General features: G+C 39.2%; 1 protein-coding gene, 1 long non-coding RNA gene and 1 pseudogene across 4 annotated transcripts in view; 1 reads left to right on the top strand and 2 right to left on the bottom strand.

Annotated features, from left to right (window-relative positions):
- Nucleotides 1–20,459, bottom strand: part of LOC140623626 (uncharacterized) — a 40,252-nt gene that overhangs the window by 4,382 nt on the left and 15,411 nt on the right. The window lies entirely within an intron of this gene.
- The window catches only part of C33H4orf36 (chromosome 33 C4orf36 homolog), a 30,674-nt gene that overhangs the window by 10,046 nt on the left and 169 nt on the right, over nucleotides 1–20,459 (top strand). The window lies entirely within an intron of this gene.
- Nucleotides 4,320–7,224, bottom strand: LOC140623623 (serine/threonine-protein phosphatase 2B catalytic subunit gamma isoform pseudogene; annotated as a pseudogene).

Here is a 20,459-nt window from a genome sequence, read left to right as displayed (position 1 = left end):
CCTAACTAACTGGCTGAGCCAACCAGGTACTCTTGGAATAAAACATTAATATTTCTTGAGAAAATTTGGGATTTGAGAAAACTTTAGTTTCCCCTTATTCTCTAGAAAGAAAAATGCCTGCTTGCAGCTTTAATATTCTTCTAACTACATTATAGGCAGATATTTCTGAGCCCGTTTAAAACTATTGTTTAATGCCATAATAATTGAAATGAAACTATATCAGAAAATAAATTTGAATAATATATGTTTATATCTCTCACCTAAAATGACATGAGAGCAGGAATGGTTTCTTACGTATGTTAGTACTCTAGTGCCTATACTTATGCCTAACTCATGTAGGCACTCAGTGTACATTTATTGATTATTATTATTTTTTTAATTTTTATTTATTTGTGATAGTCACAGAGAGAGAGAGAGAATGAGGCAGAGACACAGGCAGAGGGAGAAGCAGGCTCCATGCACTGGGAGCCCGATGTGGGATTCGATCCCGGGTCTCCAGGATCGCGCCCTGGGCCAAAGGCAGGCGCCAAACCGCTGCGCCACCCAGGGATCCCCATTTATTGATTATTGATTGAAAGTTTACTTATGGTCAAAAGTCCATAATATGAAGTATTTTTTATGTACTGTATCCTTTTTATAGTAGAGTCAACCATGATTTGATCGAATATGGGCTCAAGCAGTTTACAATAGAGCTAAGGCTGAACTAAAATGTAATTTTACATAAAATATCTTAAAGTTGGGATGCCTCAGTGGCTCAGTCAGTTAAGTGAGTGACTCTTGATTTCAACTCAGGTCATGATCTCAGGGTCATGGGATCGAGCCCTGCTTTGGGTTCTGTGCTCAGCGGGGAATCTGCTTGAGATTCTCTCTGTCCCTCTGCCTCTCCCCTGCTCCCTCTCTCTAAAAAAATAAATCTTTACAAAAGTCTTAAAGTTATAAAAATCTATTCTAAACTGATAAAAATTTTATTTGCACACTAAAATTTTGTTTCTTTACATCTCTGACTCCATTCACATTGTTATTAATGTCACAAGTTACATATTTTGTTGTTGTATATCTGTTAATGTAAACTTACAGTTATCTCTTACATTTTGTTTCTTAAATCTCATCCCAGAATTAAAAGTACTCCACCATTACAGTATCACAGTATTCTGTATTTATATATTTACCTTTACCGGTGATACCTATACTTTCAGATGCTTTTGTGTTACAGTTTAATGCCATTTTGTTTTAAATTAAAGGACTCCCTTTAGCATTTCTTATAGGGCAGATGTAGTGATAATGAACTGCCTCAGTTTTTGTTTATCTGAAAAAGTCTTACTTTCTCTTTAATTTTTGAAGTTCAATTTTGCCAGATATGGTATTCTTGGTTGGCAGTTTTTTTCCTTTCAGATCTTTGAATATATTATTCTACTCCCTTCCAGCCTGCAAGGTTTCTGCTGAAAAGTCTGTTGGCCACCTATTAGGAATACCTTTATACACACTGAGTTGTTTTTCTCTCACTGCTTTCAAGATTCTTTTGTGATTTTTAAAAATTTGATTATAAAATGACTCAGTGTGAATCTCTAGTTGGAGTTTGTTGAACTTCTTAAAGTTGAATATCCATATTCTTCCTCAGATTTGGGAAGTTTTGGCCATTGTTTCTTCAAATAGGCTCTCTGCTCCTTTTTCTATTCTTCTAAGACTTCCATAATGTGTATATGTGTATCTTCTTGATGGTACCCCCCCAAGTCTCTTAGACTCTCTTCACTTAAAAAATTTTTTAAAAAATATTTTATTTATTTATTCATGAGAGACACACAGAGAGAGGCAGAGACACAGGCAGAGGGAGAAGCAGGCTCCATGCAAGGAACCTGATGCAGGACTTAATCCTGGGACTCTGGGATCATGCCCTGAGCCCAAGGCAGACACTTAACCGCTGAGCCACCCAGGCATCCCTCTCTTCACTTTTCATTAGCTCTGGTCTCTTGATGCCATCCTAGAATGGTATCAGAAAAAAATCTTCCAATTCAATATTTTCCTGGGGTAAATCTTCCAATTTTGCAAGAGAAAATGGAGATAAAGAGGAAAAAGAACACAACTGGTTGTTGTGTTTTTCAAATGTAACAAAAGTAGCCCAAACAAGAAAATGAATTTTCATGCTCCATCACTCTATAGCACTTCTGAACTCATGGCCAATTTTATTTCATTTATGCTTACTCACTTTCCACCCCCACCCTCTCAAGTCCCAACCAACAGATTATTTTTTATCATATTTTATTATATTTTTAATAAGTTAGATTGAGGGGCGGGGAGAGAGAGACATAGGAGAGGGGCAGACAGAGAGGGAGAAGCAGACTTCCTGCTAAGCATGGAGCCCAGTGAGGGGCTTGATCCCAGGACCCTGAGACCGTGACCCAGGCCAAAGTCAGATTCCCAACCAACTAAGCCACCCAAGTGCCTCCCACCAGATTATTTTGAAGTGAATTCTAGACATTAGTTCATCTATAATTGTAGAAATAGAAATTTCATAAATGTGAATATTTCCAATATTTGTAAGGGATGGACTGATCAAAGTGTACGTAGGGGCCGTAATCCACCCCTGTGGGCCTACAGTTTGACTTTTTTTTTTTTTAAGATTTTATTTTATTTATTTGAAAGAGAGGGAGAGAGAGAGTGAGAGAGAGAGAGAGTGCCCAGAGGAGAATGAGGGAGAAGCACACTTCCTGCTGAGCAGAGAGCTAGTTGTAGGGCTTGATCCCAGGACTGTGAGATTATGACCTGAGCTGAAGGTGGACACTTAACTGACTGAGCCACCCAGGTGCCCTCACAGTTCTACTTCTTACTGGCCAGTTGTATTAGGTGGTTGTTGTTTCAGAATGTTTAGAAGCTATTGTCTGAATTATCTTCAGATACTTTTTTCTACCTATGATATGGTGGCTCACATGAAGGTGATTTGCTCTTAGGAATTATTATGTCAGTGACTCATTTCATTTAGTGATCCTTAGGCCTGGAAAAAGCTGTCAGGAACATGGTTGGGGGGGGTCTATATATAGTCTTGGTTGGATAACTTTGAGGAGGTGGAACCTCCACATTTCTAGTTCAGATTTGCGTTATAAAATTCAAATTGCTTTACATAAGATGCTTATCTGCCAAGCAGAGCCACTCCCAAAGTTTCTTGGTTGAGTGTCCAGGATTATCTGTTACCCAGTTGTACCACTTCTCTCTACCTTTTTTACACATCTGTCCTCTCCAATTGTTCTTTCTTTCATTTGACTATTTTTCCCCCTCCGTCCATGTTATTATTATGACAGCTGAGTTGCTAACTGCTTAAAATATGGGAAATACCATTTTATAACTACACAACCAAAAACCAGTCTTTAGCAAAAATTCAATGTGTTTCTATTTCTTTAGAAATCAAAACCAATTCACTGTTTTCTTTAAAAAAATTAATCATATCCAGCTGTATCAACATTTGTTTTGGACAGTAATGGGATTAATTATGTGTTTGTTTTTGTAGTTCACATCCCAGTGAGTAGCTCATACTTTCCCTTTTAGGGTCACCTACTTCATCTGGACTGGAGATAATACCTCCAATAATTTTTTTGAAAACTAGAAATATTTTTCTTTTTTTTTTTTTTTTTTTTTTTAAAGATTTTATTTATTTATGATAGTCACACACAGAGAGAGAGAGAGGCAGAGACATAGGCAGAGGGAGAAGCAGGCTCCATGCACCGGGAGCCTGACGTGGGATTCGATCCCGCGTCTCCAGGATCGCGCCCTGGGCCAAAGGCAGGCGCCAAACCGCTGCGCCACCCAGGGATCCCTAGAAATATTTTTCAATCTAAAGTCCACAAATCTGTACAATGTATTTAACATTGTTGCTATTAGTAAGTTTTAATTTTTTTTTAAAGATTTTATTTGCTTACTTGAGAGAGAGCGAACACAGAAGGAGAGGGAGAAGCAGACCCCTGCTGAGCAGGTAGCCCTATGTGTGGCTTGACCAGAGCTTGACCCCAGGACCGTGGGATCATGACCCCAGTTGAAGGCAGATACTTAACCCACTGAGCCACCCATGCGCCCCAGTAAGTTTAATTTCATAAAAATCAGATTTATGTAAGACAGTAGTAGGAAGAAAACTCAGGTTTTAGTTAATAGATCTGGGTTCCAATCCCCTCCCCCCTTTCCCTGACTCATTGGGTATCCTTGAGAAAACAACTTCTTCTTCTTCTTCTTCTTCTTCTTCTTCTTCTTCTTCTTCTTCTTCTTCTTCTTCTTCTTCTTTTCTTCTTCTTCTTCTTCTTCTTCTTCTTCTTCTTCTTTTTTTTTTAAAGATCTTACTTATTTATTCATGAGAGACCAGAGAGAGAGAGAGGCAGAGACAAAGGCAGAGGGAGAAGCAGGCTCCGTGCAGGGAGCCAGATGCGGGACTCGATCCTAGGACTCCAGGATCACGCCCTGGACCGAAGGCAGGTGCTAAACTGCTGAGCTACCCATGCGTCCCACTGAGAAAACCTCTTAATTTCAATGGAACTCAGACTGTTTCGCTTTTAAAAAATTATCATTTCTGTATATGTACCCCTATGGTTATAGCCGCATTACTTACAATAGCCAAGGTGGAAGCAGCCCAAATATCCATCAATTGATGAATGGATAAAGAAGTGTTTTTTATATATATATATATATATATATATATATATATATATATATATATATATGAAGTGTTTTATATATATATAAAACTTATATATGTCTTATATATATATGGCTGGAATATCATTCAGCCATAAGAAAGAATGAAATCTTGTCATTTACAATGACGTGGATGAGTGAGAGAGTATAATGCTATGTGAAAGAAGTCAGAGAAAGACAAATACCATGATTTCACTCATATGTGGAACTTAAGAAACCAAACGAATGAGCAAAGGAAAAAAGGGAGAGACAAATCAAGAAAACAGACTCTTAATTAGAACAAACTGTGGTTATCAGAAGGGAGGATGGGAGGGGGAATGGATTAAATAGGTGATGAGGATTAAGGAGTACACTTGTGATGAGCACGAAGTGTTGTATGGAACTGTTGAATCACTATATTGTACACCTGAAACTAATCTAACACTGTGTTAACTAACTGGAATTAAAATAAAAACTTAAAAAATATTATCAGTTATGAATGTATTTTAAAGAGTAAAATAAAATTTGTTTTTTTATTTTTAGAAACAGTAGCTCTGGGGCATCTGTGTGGCTCAGTGAGTTAAGCCTCTGCCTTCAGTTCAGGTCATGATCTCAGGGTCCTGGGATTGAGCCCTGAGCCGGGCTCCCAGCTCAACGGGGAGCCTGCTACTCCCTGGCTCGTGCTCTCTCTCAAATAAATAAATAAATAAAATCTTTTAAAAAAAAACAAACAAATAGCTCTGTGGATCCTTACCACTCATTTCCACTTCTATGGAGGCAACTAATTTTTTTCTTTTACTTGTTTTATTTACCTTTGTGTCTCTAAATAATACTTTGATTTTGCTACTTCTTGGATTTTTGCTTTTTAGGTATTGACTTCCCAGTATAGAAGATAGCTTTTTTTCCCCCCATTTCTTTCTTCCATCCTCAACACACCAACATACCATTTCTATCTAACTGTAAATATAGATTATAATTTTGGTTAGATCAGTATTAAATGTTAATGTTATTATGATATTATTCTGTGAATATTATTATATGTAAATACTTCACAGCTGAGCTATGTAGTAGACTACTATTATTTTTCCTGCCATTGTGTGTATGTGCAATATTTAGTATTTTAGTAATTAGAGTTAATATTTGCTTAATTTACAATGTATTTTTTTAAGATTTTATTTATTTATTCATGATAGTCACACAGAGAGAGACAGAGAGGCAGAGACACAGGCAGAGGGAGAAGCAGGCTCCATGCTGGGAGCCCGATGTGGGATTCGATCCCGGGTCTCCAGGATCGCGCCCCGGGCCAAAGGCAGGCGCCAAACCGCTGCACCACCCAGGGATCCCAATTTACAATGTATTTATTACTAAATCAACTCCAAGCTCTTTGCTAGTTGTCAGTCTTATTCTGTCAGATGGCTTCTATCATTTTGTCTTCCTGAGAAGTCTTCTGAGAAGTCTTATCCTGCTTTACCCTGCACTATTTTCACAATCATAAGTATCTCTTCTATGACTTCTACATTATCATTATGGGAATTCACTTCACACTCTTTGATGTAGGTGCTCCTGTTTCTTCTGTGTCTGACTACCCTCTTTCTTGGTTTATTATTATTAATTTTTTTCGTTGGACTCCTTTACCTTTATTATTATAGACATCTAGGTAATTGGGGGCAGAGAAAATTGTAATGAGTGATGGAAAGCCTGTCATTTGGCTTTTCCTGTACATTCAATACCCAGCATCCTGGGCTTCACAGGCTCTGATTATTGATAACAAAGTATTATTCAGCAAAAATTCACAAGCTGCAGGGTAACTGTAAAAATGAGAGCACCCTTGGACAGTGTTGTGGGTACAGTGCTCCAAAGCCTTTTCATTGCCATAATCCTCTGAAGGATCGGACCAAAGCTGGTCACACAGAGGCCCAAAGCCTGGAGATTCTTTAAACCTGTCTAATTTCTTAATGTATCTAAACTAGTAATTTCAGGTGACATCCCTCCATGTACACACAGAAACTGCTGGTTTAAGAGGGCGGCAGGAGGAAGACAGTCAAATGTCTCCATACATGCATTATACACCTCTTTAGAATATTTAATTCGACATTCCAGTTTGAAGGTGAAATAGTCTATAAGATGCCTTCTTGATTTCATGATTTCCTCAAAGCAGAGATATCGTTTTGGCACGATTAATCTTTAAACTCCATAAAGACAGCACACACTCTATACTGAAATAGCCTCTATCCACATGGTCACCCAGAAAGAGGTAGTGTATGTTACTAGGTGATCCTCCAACTTCAAACAACTTCATCAGGTCAAAGAGTTGTCCATGAATGTCACCAGACACTGTGATTGGAGCCTTTAATTCTATCATGGTCTTCTCTTGTCTCAGGATGGCAGTCCCATCATTGATTATCTTTAAGTCTATTTTCTCTTCCAGTTGCCCTTCCTTCACCAAATGGTTTTTCAAAACATCAATTTCCCATTCTCAAATACTTCCTTCAAAGTAAGCTGTTGGGTTAGAGGAAAGGAAACAGCTTTGATGACATGTTTGGTGGTGGAGAGGTGGAGGTTCCTCCCCGACATGGTCTTGTCAGCTTCCTCCCGCCTCCTGGCGACCTCCAGAGGAGCGCCTCTGCCTTCGTGTCCAGTGGTGTCAGCTCTCCGGGGCCAGTCTGCTCACCACGCTCCGGCCCTGGCTCCTCCCTGGGGCCCAGGTACCAGAAGAAGGTGGCTATGGCAGCCTGGCCTTGAACCCCACTGACAGGATACAGGCTCGCTGGCTGCTCCCTCCTAAGGCAATGAGTCGGGAGCACCGGTGGCTAAGGGAGGCCAGTTTAATATTATTTTTTTAAATTACAGTGGAGCATATCCTCCAGGAGTGACCTGAGGAAGGGTGCATGGGAGGAAATTTTTTTGAGGTCTGTCCGAAGTCTGTATTTTACTCTCAGATTTCATTGATAGATTAGCTGAGTGTGGGATTATAGGTTGTAAAGGATGTTCCTTTAAAATTGTGAAAAATTTGTGTATTTCTTTTTAATTTTTAATATTGTTAGTGAGCATCCCAAAGCCTGGATGTTTTCCTTGAGACCTGCTTTTTTTTCTCTCTGGAAGCTATAGCATCTTCTTCTAGATCCTACTGTTCTGATAGGAATCATGGTATAGGACTAATAATGTAGCACAGTGATTTGGAGCATTGGGTGTAGAGCATGAGCCACCTGGGATTGAATACCAGTTCCACCACTTATTAAGCTGTGTCATCTTGGACAAATTATTTAACTTTCCTGGGCTTTAGTTTCTTCTTCTGTAAAAAAGTGGGTAGTAATAAGGGCACCTGGGTGGCTCAGTTGGTTAAACATCTGACTCTTGATTTCAGCTCAGATCATGATCTCAGGGTCATGAAATCAAGCTCTGTGTTGGGCTCTGCATTAGGCATGGAGCCTGCCTAAGATTTTTTTCCTTCCATCTGCCTCTCCCGCAACTCATGTGCTTTCTCTCTAAACAAAACAAAACAAAACAAAACAAAACAAAACAAAACAAAACAAAACAAAAGTGGGTAGTGATAGTTGTGACAAGTAAATGAGTTAAATATGTAAAGCACCTAGAGCAGTGCCTGGCACAGTGTAAGCACTAACACAGGATTAGCTTCTCTTACCATTACCCGTTGTGCTTAGTACTACACAGGCCCTTGCAATCTGGAAATTCATTTCTTTCAGTTCTGAGAAATTACATTAAATTTTTTGGTAGATATTTCCACCTTTTCATCTTCTCTATACATTCTGGAAGTACTATTATTCTTATGCTACGTCTTCTGCACTGGCCTTCTAATTTTTTATCTTTTTTCTCCTGCTTTCTGTGTTTTTGTCTTTTGCTCCAGTTTCTGGAAGAAGCTCTCAGTTTCATTCATTGTTAAGTTTTTTATTTCTGCTATTCATGTTTTCCTCTGAAGGCTTACTCCTCTCATTTTTAAAAACTAGCCTGTTTTATTCATAATCTATTCATAAACTATTTTCCCTTAGCTCTCTGAGTTCATGAAATAGATTCCTTTCCCTGCATTGTATGTGTTTACTCAACACTGTTTTTCTGTTAATTTTTATCTCTGTCTTTCATGTGAAGAGCTCTCCCAGTAATTTAGATGTGACAGCTCATAGCTTAAGGAAGTAAAGGTGGCATGGCTAATACATGTCTGACTTCGGAGTCACAGAAGAAGTAGGAACCACAAGATAGTGTCATGGATTGGATGTGGTTGAGAGAGAAGATGTGGGTGAAGGAAAGGGAGGAATGTAGGATGAACTCCAGGTCATGGGTTTGGGAAAGGAAGAATTGTCTTGGGTGTGTGGAGATACAGTAATTTGAGGTATGTTGGTATTTGAGGTTCTTGGTAGACATGAGTGGAGATCTCTAGTAGCAGTGGACTTTACAGGTATGCTATTCAAGAAGGAGTGAGCTTAGAGAAGAAAGGTGAAACCATAGGTGTCTTTGAGCTCATCCAGCAGGAGTATGCAGAATGACCGAGGGGGTGGTAGTGAACATTCTGAAACTTCGTTTGGCAGTGTAGAAGAGGCAGACCTTTAGGGGAAAATGGCTTAGATAACAAAACCCTAGGTGAATTGCATGCTGTATTTTATTTTTAATGAAAAATATTATGGTATAGAAACTTAATAGTAAATAATTGAAATTTTTGGAGAGGATCTTCATTTTTTTCAGTTGATAAAAATTTCTTCAATGAAAATATTTTCTCAAGGGTCAGAGGAGGAAGAGAGAAGGGAAAAGAGAAAAGAAAAAAACCCCATATAATAAAAACTTAGATGTAGAAGCTCTTTTGGGTGCTCTATTTATACCCTGTAGTCCTCACAACAACCCTACAAAAGAGAAAGCTCAATAATAGAGCAGAGCAGAGTTCTAACATCAGAGGAGGAAGTTTGGGGACAGGGCAGATCTTAAGTCAATGATTGACAGGGCAGCAAGCATGAAGGGGAGAAAAGAACTCTTCCTTTGTTTTCTGTCTTTAAGTACTGTTTACATCCAGTGTAGAACAGATTTAGGACATTCAGTGTAGGGCATGGGCCACCTAGGATTGAACACCAGTTAGACCACTTAATAGCTGTGTCATCTCAGACAAATTACTGGGGTCTTACTATACTTGGCTTCTCTAGCCTTTTTTCATCATGGTCTTCAGAATAATCTTCTTTTTCATTCCAGTAAATGGTGCTGCTTCCATTCCATTTTGTAGACCAAAAACCTAGGGGTCATCTGTGTTATCTTAAAAATTCTTGAAAAAGTGCCACTTTGGGAGAGAGTGATCAGAGGATTTGATTTCTCCTGTTCCTCCCTATATATGCTTTTATGTCTCTTTTTTTTTAAAGTAATTTCTACACCCAATGAAGGGCTCGAACTCACAACCCAGAGGTCGAGTCATATGCTCTTCCAAATTAGCTCCTTCACCTAACCCCTAATTCTTCCAAAACTAAAATAACCTCCCTAAAGTAACCTCCCTAAGGTGACACAGCTTTAAAAGAGGTAGAACTGAGGGCTCCTGGGTGGCTCAGTTGGTTTAAGTGTTTGCCTTTGGCTCTGGTCATGATCGCAAGGTCCTGAGATTGAGCCCTATGTTGGGCCCCCTGCTCAGTGGGGGAGTCTGCTTCTCCCTCTTCCTCTGCCTCTTCCCTGGCTTGTGCTCTCTCTTTCTCTGACTCAAAGAAATAAATGAAATCTTAAAGAAAAAGAGGTGAAACTGAAATGGAATTCTAGATCCATGTGAATTCAAAGTCTAACCTTTTCAGAAGACTATGCTTAGTTCTCCTTTGGCCTGGTTGTCTGTATGGCCTATTAAGCAAATATTGGAGAATATGGCTGGTATGGGGCACGTAGGTCCTTTACTAAAATTTGGAATGAGGGGTGATTTTAGCTCAGTGGTTCTCTATGAAGGGTGATTTTTGCTTCCCCCTTCCCTCAGGACATTTGGCAATTTCTTTAAACCTTTTTGGCTGTCTTAACTACAGGATATCATAAAGACATCTTATGAATAAAGTCCAGGGATGCTGCTAAATATCTCACAATGCATTGGACATACCCCCACAACACATAGGACATACCCCCACAACAAAGAAATTTGCAGCCCCAAGTGTCACTGGTGTCAGACTGAGAAACCCTGATTTAGCTGATTGGTTTAAGCAACTCAGGACACATTGCTGAAACAGAAGTTTGGATCAGACTGCATGGCTGGGGTAGGGTATTTCCCCAAACGAAATGCAGACCGTGACAGGAGGAGGATGAGTGCTGGGCAGCAATTGTCATGAGCTAGATGTCTCCTGTATTCTTTTGGCTACTTATAATCACTCATACTCTTCTTTCTGTATTATAAACCCCCCTCATTTATTTCTCAAAATTGTATCTGGTTATTGCAACTGCTCCAAGTCCAGGATTTCAGTTGTCTCTAGTCTGGATCTTGCAACCAATGGCTAAATAATACACCATTAACCATAACACAGTTGGCATACCATGATGGATAGATACATATCATGAAAAAGTTTGGCCCTTTAGTCTCACAGGTGGTCTTGGGCCACAGACATGGCATTCTTCCTTTGGTATTTGGGGGAAGATGGCCGAGGAGTTGCTGAAACTATTCAGACTTCACTTAGCCATCAATCCACCATTAGGAACCTCAAAGTGAAAATCATTTATAATTTTCTTTCACTTCATTTGGGAGACAAAGGGGGAAGGAACAGACAATAAGGACATTGTTAGGGAAGTTTAGAGATGTTTTCATTGTACTTCAGAACTAATAGAACCTATAAGAAGAACCTAGTGATTGTGGCTTACTTTTTTTTGGAATTATGGACATAACATATTAGTCTTTTTCTTTCTTTTTTTTTTTTTTGTTTATTTATGATAGTCACACAGAGAGAGAGAGAGAGAGGCAGAGACATAGGCAGAGGGAGAAGCAGGCTCCATGCACCGGGAGCCCGACGTGGGATTCGATCCCGGGTCTCCAGGATCGCGCCCTGGGCCAAAGGCAGGCGCCAAACTGCTGCGCCACCCAGGGATCCCATTAGTCTTAATTGATTCCTAGGGAAGGCAGTGTTGTCAATGTACTGGGAGTCTCAGGCTCTATTTTCCAATTTTCTAGTAGGCTTCTACCTTCCATTCATGTCTCCTTACAGTTTCAGTCCCTCTCCTCTTTGAATTATCCACCTCCACTCTGAGGACTTGTTTTGCTCCTTGCAACTTTCACAGCATTGGAATGTAGGTGTCATCATCTCATGGACTGCAATTGCTGGTGTCATTTTGTCTTACATCGAATTAACTTTCTGTCAAAGCAACTCCTTCCAAGTTCCAGAAGCAGACTTCCTCTCATTGTGTTAGAGATTGCTCACCAGAGGACTATTTACTGTTGGAATTTAGTCTCCTCCTTTCACCACATATGTAGAACAGGTAGGATAAGCACAACATGAACCCAACATACAAACATTTACTGGGCCGTGTTACCTATACCACCTCCTTCCCCAGAAGCGCTGTTTTATCAGAGATCAGGTGTTCCCAGGAGAATGGCCTTTAGAAATCTGGCAGTGTAGTTTAACATATTGAAATTGATTTACATGAATTGTGGAAATAGCTGACATAATTTCCTTCAAGATAAGAGGAGGCTTATTTCCTAATGGCAGTTTTCTTTTATCATGAAATCACATGACAAGTTGTGTGTGTGTATATAGATATAGATATCTATCCTTCTGTATATCTTTTACCCCTTATGGCTCTTTTAGTATTTGAAAGAAATTTTCTAAGCTATGATACAAGGTTTTGAAAAATTAGAAAATTAGAAGCAGGAGCAAAGGAGACTATTTATTTTTGATACTGACATTGTTATTTTTCTGGGTTAGATGCAACAGATGTTATTAATAATAATAACTAACACAATAGCTAATATTTATTGAGCACTTAAAATGTTCCAGGCAGTAGCTAGAAAATGTCAGATCAAAAATCTGGAAGTATATACCAGATGCTTGCAGTTGATCCCCGGTTTTCCTGTAAAATGTAGACGCTTGAGCTCCACAGCACCCTTTATTTTGATTAATTTTGGTCAGAGTTCTAGGTGTGTGTCCTCTGGCTTAGCAGTGGAGGGTGGAGAAAAAACACTTCTGATCCTTTTCAAGCAAAGGCTTTAGGGTTTAACCTCTGTTGAAAATATATAAAAGTAAAGTATATAAAGAACCATTTTCTAGTAGTGAAAGGGAATATAAGGGAAGGGAGAAGAAATGTGTGGGAAATATCAGAAAGGGAGACAGAACGTAAAGACTCCTAACTCTGGGAAACGAACTAGGGGTGGTAGAAGGGGAGGAGGGCGGGGGGTGGGAGTGAATGGGTGACGGGCACTGGGGGTTATTCTGTATGTTAGTAAATTGAACACCAATAAAAAATAAATTAAAAAAAAATAAAAAAAAATAAAAAAAAAATTAGACCAAAAAAAAAAAAAAAGAACCATTTTCAGCATTACTGAAAAGTGTGTGGCTTTCCCTGGTCCTACCCTTTTTTTTGGGGGGCAGTTCAGTTATGTGGTCAAAGATTTGTTTGCTTATATATTCTTTTAGGGAGGCCACTATAAAATAGCTTACAACCTATAGCAAATGCTAGGGATTATTTCTTGAATTTAGGATCATGAGTGTTTGAATTGGGTAGCTACTTCAAAATAAGAGCTATTCAGACATGTAAATTAGGATATTCCCCTCTTCAGCATGGCTATTATTCTTTCACAATGTCCGTCAACACGTTTTCTGTACACCTGTTGCCGCACCTGATAAGGCCTGTGAGTTAGAGGTGTAGGAAAGTGAAGAATAATGACCAGGATGTGACATATAGTTTGAGTGGCAGGAATAATATATTTTTAAAAGACTTTATTTATTTATTCATGAGAGACACACACACACACACAGAGGCAGAGATACAGGCAGAGGGAGAAGCAGACTCCATGCAGGCAGCCCAACGTGGGACTTGATCCCGGGACTCCAGGATCATGCCCTGAGCCAAAGGCAGATGCTCAACCACTGAGCCACCCAGGCGTCCCAGGAATAATATTTTATATAAGTGGAACTCATGAACTTTTATTACTTCATCTATTTTTTATGTATAGTATGAACCCTAGATTTGACTCCTATGATCTTGCTTATTATTTCTTAGCTTAGCTCATGGCAGATTGTTTAACCTCTAAAACTTTCTCTGCTCTCATGGGTAAATGAAGATAATAATAGTACCTGAATGATAGGATTGTTGGGAGGATTAACTGAGACATGTGTAGGGGAGGAAAACATTTTTTTTCCCTCCCCATTTTGGACTCTCCAACTGGGACCCTGTAAATTAGACCAAAAGACAGATTAACAAGGGAAAATGAAGTTTATTAACATGTGCATTGCAAATACACATGGGAACCCTCAGAAATGAGTAACTCAGAGAGGTGTTAGAACTTGGGTTTATATATCATCTTAAAAGAATAGAGAAGTAACAAGATGAAGAGAAAGGACTTTGAGCCTATAGGGCAGGAAAATTGTGGGAAGGCAAATATATAGGGGAACTAATGGTAGGTAAGGGCTAGTTTTAGCACGGTTTGTATGTAGATTCCTCTGATGTAGATTTCTCTGGGCTGGTAAGAGTCTAGAGGTGTATCTTGGGGTTAGCTTCTGTCATTTCTGGTAGAAAGGGAAAGGGAGACACCTTTACCAATTTATGTCTGTCTTTAGGCAGATAGAGGGGGGACAGGGAGCTGTTCTTGTATCTGCTTCTTCTCAGTTGCCTTTTGCTCAAAATAATCCTTATGCCAAAGTGGCATATTTTGGTGTAGCATATTCTACTACCCTTCACATGTAAGAGACCTATCATAAGACCTGGTACATAGGAAAGAATAAGTGGTAGTTGTTTTTAATGTTATTATCACAGAAAATCAGTATCAGTAATTTGCTCTAGTGGTTGACGAATCCAATTAGTCATATTCATTACAAGGTTTTCTTCTCATAATTCTAGGGTTCAGTCTGTGAAAAAATTTTTTTAAATATTTTATTTATTTATTTGAGAGAGAGAGAGAGCATTAGCAGGGGTTGGAGCAGAGGGGGAAGGGAGGGAGAGAAAATCTAAAGCAGACCCTATGCCAAGCACAGCCTGGTGCAGAGGTTGATTCCAGACCCCAAGATCATGACCTGAGCTGAAACTAAGGGTCGATTGGTTAGTTGACTGAGCAACTCAGGTGCCCCAACGTCTATGAAAATTTATGGTTATAATCTATTAAAAAATTTAAAAAAATTTATATCAAAAAATTTTATGGTTCTAATCTTAATAACATCTGATCTAATGAGCTGACATCAGAAAAGGTCATTGGGAAAAGGACCACAAATACTATTATAAATAGCATGCCACCTGTGCAGGTTAACACGTCTTTCCAGTTGATTCTAGGTGCTTCATTTTCCCTTCTGGTTATTTTATTCTGAAGGTGGAGTAGGTACTGTCTCAGGATCAAGAGTTTGTCAGCCCACTTGTATATGTTCTGACTTGGCCCATCAGTCCTTCTCACGCCCTTACATTCCATTTTCTGCAGGTATCTCTTTCTGGAACCTTTGGTATTTGTGAGCCTCCCTTATAAAAACCAAAGAACAAAGACAGTGATTGAGTCATCTCAGCAGTCTGGCTGCTCAGAATCATCAGACTGTTACCAACTTTTTGGAACTGCTTAAAATAACCACAATTTCCTCTATCTCTGCTCCTTTTTCTTCAGCTCCTTTTTCTTAATTACAAAACAGTAATTCACAACTGTTTCTGTATGGAATCCTATATATAGAAGCAATCACTGTGAAAATTTTAGAATTAAATTTGGTGTCTTTATGTTATTATTATTTATTATTTTAAGGATTTATTTATTTGTTCATTCATTCATTCATTCATTCATTCTCTAGATTCAGTGTGGGACTCGAACTCACAACCCTGAGATCAAGAGTTGCATGCTCTGCTGACTGAGCCATCTTATTATTTTAACATGGCTGGAAGCATTCTATTCCTACCTATATCTACCTATCTTTTTTTTTTTTTTTGCTTTACCTTCTAACATAAACATTTTTCATTTTCAAAATATTTACATTTTAAATAGCTCCATAATATCTCATTGAATCATAATTTACTTAAATTTATTTCACTTTGGGGATTTAAATTGCCAGCTTTCTGCATTTATAAATAGTCATGGTATTGTAGATAAGAATGTATTTATAAATAACAATGCCATTATAAATAGACACATTTCCCCTCCCAAATTAATAAATTTTTTTAGTATTGTAGGTTATTTATCAAGACAGCTTTTTATACTTATAGTGACAAAGGCTATTTGGTACAAAGTGCCAGGCTTTTCCCTGAAAGGTTATATGAATTTTCAATTCTTCCTGCAGTATAAGAATATACTTTCACTTAACTTTTATCAACAAGGGATATTCATCTTAAAATTGTTTTCATAGTGATAGCACATATTAACTTGTTTTAATGTACTTTAACAATTATTAGTGATATTGATTTCTGTGTATTTTTTTCTCTATGATTGTGAACTTGTGAATTTTCGTTCAAATACTGGGCTGTTTTTTTCTGCAAGATGATGGTATTTTTGAGGTTTGTTTTTCAAAAAGAATATAGAATTAAGTTTGTTTTTAAAAATATTTTATTTATTTATTTGAGAGAGAGAACATGACAGAACCTGAGCAGCGGGCGGGCAGAGGGAGAAACAGACTCCCTGCTGAGCAGGGAGCCTGATCCTAAGACCCCAGGATCATGACCTGAGCCGAAGGCAGACACTCCATGGACTAAGCCACCCAGGCAGCCCCTAGAATTAGTTTTTAAAAAATTTATTTTATTTTATTTTTTAGAATTAGTTTTTTTTTTTTAAAGGTTTTATTTATTCATGAGAGACACAGATGGGGGGAGAGAGAGAAAGAGAGAGAGAGAGAGAGAGAGGCAGAAACACAGGCAGAGAGAAAAGCAGGCTCCATGCATGGAGCCTGATGTGGGACTCAATCCTGGGGCTCCAGGATCACACCCTGGGCCAAAGGCAGGCGCTCAACCACTGAGCCACCCAGGCATCCCTAGAATTAGGTTTTTTACCTTGTGTCATGTAACAGTCTATTTTCTTACTGTCAGTTTCCTTTAATTTTGAGTTAGATAAATAACTAATTTGGATTAAATGAATAAATAATTAGTTTGGATTAAATACATAATTTCCTTTTGTTTTGAATCTACCTCATGAGTTTACCTAAACTGTTGGAGCCTATAGGATTTTTTCTTTAATCTTTTTTTTAAATAAGCTCTACTTCCCAACATGGGGCTTGAACTCAAGACCCCAAGATCAAAAGTTACATGCTCTACGAACTGAGCCAGCTAGGTATCCTAGAACCTATAGGATATTTTATGTCCTTCAAGCATCTGGATATTTCCCCTTATACTAATTTTCAGAGTTTGGTTAACAATTCCTTAGCCATGTTTATTTACCTTTCCTTTTGGCACTTTCCCTTCAGCCTTTATTATTCCAGACAGAAGAGGCTGGGCTTTTCAGTTGGTTTTCTTTTCTTTTTTTTTTTTTTTTTTAAGATTATTTATTTATTCATGAGAGACACAGAGAGAGAGGCAGAGATATAGGTAGAGGGAGAAGCAGGCTCCATGCAGGGAGCCCGACACGGGACTCGATCCCAGGTCTCCAGGATCACGCCCTGGGCTGAAGGCGGTGCTAAACCGCTAAGTCACCCAGGCTTCCCTCAGTTGATTTTCTTAAAGAATATCTTTGACCTCTAATTCTATTTGCAGTAAATAGGAATGCATGAAAATGTTTCCTGTGATTTGTACAGCTGGATCTCAAAATTAAGGTGCATACATGTTGCACATATTCAGGTGCATTTTAAGCTTGTGAGCACATGTAATAAATTTAGAGATTGGGGATTAGTTGGTTTATTTCTCCATGTTTATGCCAAATTGTGATGTTTTATCTCTGAGCTATGTTTAACTGAATGTCAGTCTTTTCAGAATGATCCTGCTATCGAATATTTTCATTGCTTCCCATCAGTGTGTTCCAGGGGATGAGGACAGGTGGAGAATTAGACTAGGATTTAAATCCTAATGTTAATTTACTTATCTAATAACCTTGGAAAAATCATATGACCCTAATAGGTCTTTGTTTACTTATCTGTGAAGTGAGAATGATAGTAGTTACCTCTTAGAATGGATGTGCAGATTGAATGGGATCTCCTGAACTACCTCACTACCTTAAGGTATACACTGAGGGGGGCACTTGATGGGATGAGCACTGGGTATTATGCTATATGTTGGCAAATTGAACTCCAATTAAAACAAATATATAAAGCAGAAAAAAAAAGGTATACATTTGGTCATGCTTTTAAAAAATTTCTCATCACTTGAATCCCTACATGCCAATAAATTTAAGATCCCTTATTTAAATCTCCTTTACAATTTTTTAAAATATTTTATTTATTTATTTACTTCTTAAAAATTTATTTATTCATTCATTCATTCATTCATTCATTCATTCATGAGAGACACAGGGGGAGAGAGAGAGGCAGAGACACAGGCAGAGGGAAAAGCAGGCTCCACGCAGGGAGCCCGACGTGGGACTCGATCCTGGGTCTCCAGGATCACGTCCTGGGCTGAAGGCAGCACTAAACCGCTGAGCCACCTGGGCTGCCCAAGATTTTATTTATTTATTTTAGAGACAGAATGCAAGCAGGGACAGGGGCAGAGGGTGAGGGGGAAAGAGAGAGAGAGACAGAGAGAGAGAGAGAGAGAGAGAATCCCAAGCTGAATCTGTACTGAGTATGGAAGCCAGTGCAGGACTTGATCCCAGGACCCTAAGATCATGACCTGAGCCAAAATCAAGAGTCGGACACTTAACTGACTGAGCCACTTAGCTGCCCCTGAAATCTTTACAAATGACAAGACTCCAGGGGCTTACTTTTTCAAGGGAGTTTTCTTCCCAGATGGGGACAAACTGGGAAAAGCATGGCATCTACTGGTAGGCCCTGGTTTCAGCTGCTGCTGTTTTGTTGGGACCTTTTGAATCCACTGGTTCCATCCAGTCTAACGGACTGTTATCCATTGCTACCTTGCCCCTTCTGGTCCAGATCTTTGCATACGATGTGGTGGTGCCAAAGGTTGGCCTCTCAAGGGTACTTCTTTTCTTTTCTTTTTTTTTTTTAAGATTTTATTTATTTATTCATGAGAGACACACAAAGAGAGGCAGAGACACAGGCAGAGGGAGAAGTAGGCTCCCTGCAGGGAGCCTATTGTGGGACTCTATCCTGGGACCCTGGGATCACACCCTGAGCTAAAGGCAGATGCTCAACCACTGCACCACCCAGGTGCCCCTTGGGTTGTCTTATGACAGGCTCACCAAGCTTGGTATAAACATTGGCTTATTCTTGGGCTTGAATCAAGAGCTGGTGGCAATAGGTCCTCATGTGGACCTCTGATGGCCTCCAGCAAGCAAGATTCTCCTTTCACAGCTGCTTTTAAAGTGTCTCTACCTAAGCAAGTTTATACTTTATTCAAATAGTCAGATTTTAAAAAAAGATTTATTTATTTTAGGGGAGAAAGGGGCAGAGGGAGAAGGAGAAAACCTCAAGTAGACTTCCCACTGAACATGGAGCCTTGGGCTTGATCTCATAACTATGAGATCATGACCTGAGCCAAAAACAAGGGTCAGATGCTCAACTGACTGAGCCTCTCAGGTGCCCCTCAAATAGTCAGATTTTATTTTACATTTGTATTTAATTTGTATTTTTAAAAACGATTTTATTTATTTTTTTGAGAGAGCAAGAGAGAGCACAAGCAGAAGGAGGGGCAGAGGGAGAGGGAGAAGCAGGCTCCCTGCAGAGGGCCTTGATCCCAGGGCCCCAGGATCATGACCTGAACTGAAGGCAGATGCTTAACTGACTGAGACACCCAGGTGCCCCTTAATCTGTAATTTTGCATAGTAAACATGCTCAGAGCATTTTGTCATGGAAAATAATTTGCTAATCCAAAAATAAACAATTCATAGCTAATATCCTTCTTAAAACAGGTAGAGGTGTTTTATAAAGTGTGCCTTGTCACCATCCATTGCCCCATAAGTCAACTTTCTGCTTTCTGTGAGAAAGGGTGTGGCATCTGCTCTTTTGTAGTTTTAGTTTCTTGGAACCATATTTTCCTTGTCTGGTTTTCCAATGAAACGTGCATCTGTGTGGTTAAGACACACAGAGGGGCCCCTGGGCCATTGTGGTCAGAGGCTGACCTCAGACTCTGACTCCAGCCTTCAAGACAAGCTCTGTATTACATTCTCTTGCAGAATTCCCAGACCTCACCACGAGGCCCAGGGGTGTGGCATCTCAAAGCTGACTCTGTTCTCCAAAAGAAAGTGACAGCTTCCTTGTATTATTTTGGGTACAGAAATGAGTTTCTACGTGTTTGATGAAACACATCAGGTGCTTAGTACCATATAATTCTTACAGGTGTTTAATTATTGGCTCTAGACACAGATTCTATTTCGAAAGAAAAAAAAACTGAGCGGTGCCTGGCTGGTTCAGTCGGTAGAGCTTGTGACTCCTGATCTCAGGGTTGTGAGTTCAAGCTCCGGTGTGGAGCCTACTTAAAAAAATTAAAAAACAAAAAACAAAAAACAAAAAACTGAGACTAATTCTGAGGCATTCCTGAATTATCCTTACTCCCTCCCGACGTTTCCTTAACTGACCCTTTGCTTTAATATTTTCAACAGAAATGTTTTGCTAATGATGTGAGGAGTGGCTTTGGCTTAGTGCCTTTGT

The sequence above is a fragment of the Canis lupus genome, chromosome 33, assembly GCF_048164855.1.
Source record: "Canis lupus baileyi chromosome 33, mCanLup2.hap1, whole genome shotgun sequence".
Classification (NCBI taxonomy): domain Eukaryota; kingdom Metazoa; phylum Chordata; class Mammalia; order Carnivora; family Canidae; genus Canis; species Canis lupus.
Note: the sequence above shows the minus strand (reverse complement) of the source record. Positions and strands in the feature narration are given on the sequence as shown.